A 7,472-nucleotide genomic window follows, 5' to 3' on the forward strand; every position below is an offset into this window, starting at 1 on the left:
TCAAAAGAGTTGCAAGTTGTTTCCGCTAGAGAAATTGGCTTGTATAATTGGAGACTGCTGCTCTTTTGTAACTATGAAATTAAAGGCATGGATAACATTGCTGAAAATTTTTTAAAGGTTTTTTTTTTTTTAAAGCAATGCTATTGTAGAAAATTTGGAAGGTAGAGAAAATCATAAATAAGACAAAGATCTCATAGAATTTCTGTACCCATTCTAAATGGCTTTATAAAACCAGCAGATTAAGTAAATTTCTTTTTCATTTTTCAATAATAAAAAGAATGGTATCTTAAATATCAATATTTGAAATATTTTCTATACAAAAAATAGAATTAGTATTTTTATTGTTTCTCCTGTTCCTTCTTTTAGGAAAAAGAATTATAAAGCTACCCCACCATCAAAGTAGAATATGTGAAAAAAAAAACAAGCTACTAACTGTAATCTTATGTTACAGTTAAAGATAATTAGATGTTAAGTTGGATTCTTTTAATGCTTACAATGATTTTTTTTAAATTTCTGAGATACTAGCATAATTATGAATATGAGAAAGTAGAAATGAACTTCACTAAGTGCACCTTGTAGAATTGAGAGATCAACATTTTCTCCATGATGACTTTGCGGCTGAGAGAATAAATCCTGCATAACTCATCTCCTTGCTCCCACCCTGCCATCTCTCCCCACCCCATTTGTGGAATACAAGAATCCCTTTTTAAGTGAAACAAAGGCCCAAGGTTATGTGGGTCTTTAGGCAAACTTCCTGCTTAATATTTAGTCTTCCAAGTAGAAGTGACAAGGGTTTCAAAAAACAAGATAATTTGGGGGAAAGGTTCAAACCCAGAGGAAGTGCATTGGCTGCCAGCTCTGGGCATCAGCTCATTTAGCTCCAGGCCTTGTAGCCATATCCTGGGCCTGTGGGGAGCTGTCTTTGGAGTTTTGGCTTGCTGCTTAGGTCATGTTTAGTAATTCTAAAGAAGAGCTAATTCAAAAATTTTAACTGAAACTCTGTGGCTAGGAATGTAATTGAAAACCATGAGCATTAAATGTTTTTAATGTTTCCTCAGGAAACTTCAAGTCATATCAAACATTTATGCAAATTAGAAAAGCTCAGCCTACAGACAAAAGGAGAGGAGTAAAAGAATGATTCTTCTGGGGAAGGACTCCATTGGGTCATTATAAGGTGAGTTTAGGGAACAGTACTTCGTTGTTAAGACTATTCTTTTGTTGTTGTTTTTCTGTTTTGTTTTAATGGCTAGATTTTCCAGATGCAGGGTCTCAAAACTTTTGTAAGAGATGACTTCTCAAAGTACCTCAAAAAACAGACTCACATCCACCCCTTCAAGAACTGTCATAAGGCACTAGATGTTTCGGAGTGAGAAACATTACCTTGAAATTTGCTTTTGGACAGGAAAGCTTACACGAGGGAATGGGGTTGTTAGCAGCCTTCCCATCTCCTGACATACTCAGGGCTGACTGCACTGACCACATACTTGCTTTTTAGTGCCCTGAGGAAGTGTGTTGAGTTATAGAAAAACTAGCCAGAAAAGAGAAAGCCATGAGTTTTCCAGGGACCCACCAAGTGTTGGCTAGCCAGGTACTGCAGCAAATTTTGCCTGTGACTTTAAGGATTTGTATCTGATTCTAGGTTATTTCCTGTACTCTACCATCTGACTCAGGTGAACAATTTTCTTCTCTGTGTACTCTTGAATAGGAGGTATGTTTACTCATCTGAGATGAGGGCTGCGTTCTTTTTTCCTTTTGTTAAATATTTGGATGACATTATTACTAACCTTGTCTTCTTCCTCTTATATCTTCCTTTGGAAAATGAACTGTTCCTCTCATGCTCTGGAGTTTTCTAGTTATAATAAGAGAATACAGCTTCTCCCTGCCCCCACCACCTTTTTTTGTTGTTGATTTTTAACTAGACTATTTGAACCCTACTTTCTTGGAGGGAATGAGGCAGTGTGAGTTTAATTTCTCCACCAATGCTACCTATTCCTGACAGAAGCAGGAAAATTCAGCTTTATTATATTATTTCATTTATTTCCTTGGGTAACTGATTTCAGCCACCATTCTCCTCTCATGGATATTGTTCTCACTTTCCACTCTAAGATATTATTGTAAGTTGAAAAAATAACAAGATAATATTATTGGCAATCCTACGTGCTATTTACTAGAATCATTACTTCAATATAAACATCAGAGGTAAAATTATCAGTATAATTTGACATTCTCACATATAAGAAAAAATAAATATTGTTGAATGAATTAAGTAGCTAATTTTTTTTGGAGACAGGGATTGCAAGCATGTACCGCCACACCCGGCTCTAAATTATTCTTTACTCAATTTGAACTTGTAGAAATAGCTCATTAGCTGGAGAGTAGATAACTTGCCATTCATGTCTCCTTTGCTCCTGTACTCTTTCCCATATATAGGTTTCTACCTTTATTAGTAGATTAATAGATTCCTTATTGTCGATAACTCAAGAATGTAACAAGGCTTAGATTTTTTGCTTATGTAATATATTTAATGTTGTCAAAATTGAAGTTGTGTCAAAAGATGTACTTAATGAGAAATTTTAAGTCCTCTATCTCTATCTACCCTGCTCTTTTCCTCCCCTCAGCCACTTTTATTCATGTCTCATGTATCTTTACAATGTTTCTGTATACAAATCCATCCTGCAAGCAAATGTATATTTTTCTGACTTAAGGTTGTTATATAGAAGTAGCATGGGGGCAGGGACTTGAACAGACTTCATACAATGTTCAGGAGACTTGTTCATTGCAGCATTATTTACAATATCCAACAGGATATAAGCCAAATGTACACCAATAGGTGAATGGTCTAACCATACAATGGAATGTTAGTCATAAGAAGGAATGAAGTCCTGACATGTGCTACCATAGGGATGAACTTTGGAAACATTACGCTAAGTTTAAATAAGTCAGTCACAAGGGATAAATTGTGTATAATTTCACTTTTTTTGGTGCTAGGAATTGAACCCAGAGCCTCGTGTGTCCTAGGCAAAAGCCCTATCACTGAGCTGTATCAGTAGATTCTGAATCCACTTATAAGAGATACCTAGAATAGACAAATTCATAGAGACAGAAAGCAGACTAGAGGTTAGCAGGAGTGGGGAGAGGGAGAATGGATAGTTAGTGCTTGATGATTACGGGGTTACTGCTTAGGGTGATGAAAAGGTTTTGGAAACAGATGGTTGTTTTGGTTGCACAATTTCATGACCATACTTAATGCTACTGAATTGTACACTGAACAACCCCAGCTCAAATGACAAAATGTCGTATGCATATATTTTCCCACAATTTAAAAAATTAACAATGTACTAAAAACTGTACACTTCTTATGGATGATTGCATGGTATGTGAATTATATTTCAAGAACTCTATTAAAAATAGATTTTTTAAAATAGAGTAGCACACTGCTCTATGTCTTATTTCTTTGATGGTTTGTTGTTTCCTTTTAACCTAAAGAGCTTTCCAAATCAGGAAGCAGAGAACTTTCGTGTTCTTACTCATTTATTCATGACAGCTATGTTTGTGTGGATATACTATGGTTTATTAACCGATCTCCTATTGCTGGATACTTGGGTTTTCTTCAGTCTTTTGCTATTCCAAGCAGTGCAGCAGTGAATAACCTTGTACATGCATGTGAACTTATCACATGAAGATACACATCTGTCACTATACTTTGGGGGTTTTGCTAATCTGCCAAGTGAGAATTGATGTTCAATCACTATGCTTGGGGTCGAGGATTTTTCATGTGCATGAGGGCCATTTATATTTATTTTTCTGTGAATTGTCTATATTTCTTTTACTATTCTTCCGTTGGGTTGGTTGATCATTTTTATCAGCCTTTTTAGGAGCTTTTATATATTAGGGAGATTAGCCATTTGCCTTTGCTATGAATTGTAAATATTATATCCAGTTTGTAATTTGTAATTAGGCATTTTTTAATGCCTAAGTTTTAATTTTTATGTAGCCAAATTTATCAATCTTTTGAGTTACTCATGAAAGGCCATCCCCACTGCAAAGTTACAAAGGAATTTACCTATGTTTTCTTCAAGGTTTTTTTTCAATTTCTACATCTAGCTACTGAGGCACGTGGAGTTCATCCTGGTATATGTTCTGAGGTATCTTTTTCCAGTGTCAAGATATCTACCTTACTTTTCTGATAACACTTTTTGGTTTGGTTTTGTTATGTTGTGTTGTTTTTCAAGACAGAGTCTCACTATGTGACCCAGGCTGGCTTTGAATTCTCTGTGTAGCCCAGGCTGATCTCCAACTCATGATTCTCCTGCCTCAGGTTCTGTAGTGCTGGATTACAGATGTATACCACCATACCTGGCTCTGATAACAGGTTTTATTTGGGGGGTGGTGGTGCTGGAGTTTGAACTCAGGGCCTCATGCTTGCTAGGCAGGAGCTCTACCACTTGAGCCACTCCACCAGGCCTACATTGATTTTTTAAGTGGGATTATTCAAGCAAGAGACACAGGCATCTTGAAGACATAGATACACATTACTGTAATTATAACTGTTTACATTCCAACACACTGTGCATTAATACTATGTATGCAGTATCAATTTTACCACTTGTTCAACAGCAATTGTTTATCCCATCCCTTTGAAAGATCACTTAGGGCATTTTATTTATTTATTTTTATTTCACTGAATTTATTTACTTTGGTGGTACTTGGGTTTGAACTCAGGGCCTTGTGTTTGCTAGGCAGGCATTCTACTACTTGAGTCATGCCCCCAGCCCTTTCTTGCTTTAGATATTTTTCAGATTGGGTCTATGCACTTGTTGCCCATGATGAGCCTGGAACCATGATCCCCCTGCTCTCCTTCTCCTGAGTATCTGGGATTACAGATGCGTACCACCATGCCTGACCCACTAAGGGCATTTTAAATGGTGTAAATATGGGGCAAGTGGACGCTATTGTGTTGGAATTAGTGTAGAACCAGATCATTTAAAAATAAGTTATGCACAAGTTTTCCTCCTCTCAGAAGGCTGATTTGGTCTGGGGAGGAGTAGATTTATTTAGACAGTGGCCCAAACAATTTCTGGGAGTTAATGATTGTAAGTTGCCATCTCTCCCTTTGAAAGTACTTCTAGAGATTTGAATGATAACATCTCTAGTGTTGGATGAGTATGGCACTGGTCAAGGCCCAGTCACTTAACTAAGCAGTAAGAGTCTCGATATGAAGCTATCAGAAAAGGAACTTCTGGGTAAGCCTTGGCACTAGCTAGTAAGAAGAGGTAAAGGCTCTCAATTCAAGGCTGTGGAAGCTTGGGGTAGCGGGAGCTGTGAAGCTTTTTCAATTTTACACCAGCATAGGAAGACTACTTACCCACAAATAACATTTGTTTGATTTTTCATAGCTGTTGTAGGGACTGAAGTTCTCATTTCTGTATCGTAACCTTCCCTCCCCAAACAAGCCCCTCCTTGACAGCTGAGTCCTCTCCACTTGGATTTAGTTTTCAAGGCTGGATCAGTCTGAATGGGCCTTCTCTCACTTAAACTTCTGGTAAATTCTTGGAGATCCTTAGACACATAGAGAGTGGGAAGGAGCTGAGTTCCTTCAGCTTGAGCTACTATCATAAAAAAGTATTACAGGTAAGTGACTTAAGCAACAGAAATTTTTTCTCTCAGTTCTAGAGGTTGGAAGTCCAAGGTCAAGGTACCATCTGACAGAGTCTGGTGAGGTCTTTCTTCCTGGCTTACTGTGCCCTCACATGGCTGTTCCTTTCCTCTAGGAGCACATGGAGTATAGGAAGAGCTCTCTGATGTCTCTTCCTCTTTTCGGGGGTGAGGTGGCTGGGGTTTGAACTCAGGTGCTCTACCACTTGAGCCACTCCACCAACCCTGTTTCATGTTGCTATTTTTAAGATAGGGTCTCATGAAGTATTTGCTTGAGGCTAGCTTTGAAGCATGAGCCTGCTGTTCTCTGCCTCCTGAGTAACTAAGATTACAGGTGTGAGCCACTAGCACCTGGCATTCTACCTCTTGTAAAGATACCAGTCCTATCAGATCAGAGTCCCACCCTTATGAACTCATTACTTACTTAAAGGACCCATTTCCAATATGTCACATTGTGGGTTAGGGCTTTACCATATAAATGGTCCATAATGAGAACCTTAGGAGAGTAGTCAGGATCTCTAAGAGTTCTTGTTAATATTAGTAGTTTGGGCCAGGGAGGTGGAGAATAGCAGAATCAACTATGGGATATTACACATAGAATTAGGAGTGAAAGGCAGTTTAGAAATCTACCCCTTATTTTGTACTTAGGGGTCAAAAGGGCTCAAAAGACTTGCTTAAATTAAATTTGAGACTTAATTCATTTTACTCCCAGTACATTATTGATTATGTATGTCAGGCTTTATGCCTTTTACATTTTTCCCAACCCTAATTACAGTGTGTTTATCTGTTTTCCTCTGTTGCTATATCGTCCAAGAAAAATAAAACTTGCCCATCTTGCTTATTAGTCTATCAATAACAGTACCTAGCATTTTGTCTAGCTCTTTGGAGGCACTCAATAAATATTCAGTAAATGAATAAATGACTGGGTGCTGGTAGCTCACACCCGTAATCCTAGCTACTCAGGAGGCAGAGATCAGGAGGATCACAGTTTGAAGTCAGCCTGGGCAAATAGTTCATGAGATTCTATCTTGAAAAAGCCGTCACAAAAAAAGAGCTAACGAGTGGCTCACATGGTAGAGTACCTGCCTAGCAATTGTGACGCCCTGAGTTCAAACCCCAGTATTGCCAAAAAACCTGATTGAATAATAAAAGTTACCCTGTAATGAATATTAAGTTATTGGTCATGCTGGAAGCTCCTTACATACTTGATTCTGTTAGCTTATTGTCAATTTATCTTTCTAAATTTTGAGAGAAGAACCTGAAGTCGGGAAGGCTAACACCTTTTCCAAAGACAAAGAAGGACTGAACTGCAATGTGAACTCAGGCCTAGCTGATAGCAAAGTTTACCTAAGTGCTTAATTGAAACACAAAATCTGCTTGCCTCAAATTAACACAAGGGTCATAATGAAGGGAGGAAGGTCTTCAGGAAAATAGAGAAAAACTGTGTTGCAGGCACTTTTTATGATGTGTCTTAAAGCATGTCTGGACATTGCTAGGTAGAGAAAAAGTCATTGCTTTCATATAGAGAAAATGCCATGAACCGACTCACCTGAGGTTGGAAAAAGCAACGTGTAGTCAGAGAACTGACTAAATGGAGAAGGAAATGCAGCAAGAGAGGTAGCTTAGGTCCAAACTGTCAACGCTCCTGTCTGTCAGGGACCAGAAAATCATGACTTCCAGGCCAAGTTTGTCTCATAACCCATTTTTGTTGTCTGTGAACTGAGAAATTGTTTACATTTTTTCAAGGAAAGAAGGAAGGAAGGATGTGAGGAAGAAGGAAGGGGAAGGAGAAGGAGAAAAAGAAGAGAAGGAAGAGG

Source organism: Castor canadensis, chromosome X (assembly GCF_047511655.1).
Source record: "Castor canadensis chromosome X, mCasCan1.hap1v2, whole genome shotgun sequence".
Taxonomy (NCBI): Eukaryota; Metazoa; Chordata; class Mammalia; order Rodentia; family Castoridae; genus Castor; species Castor canadensis.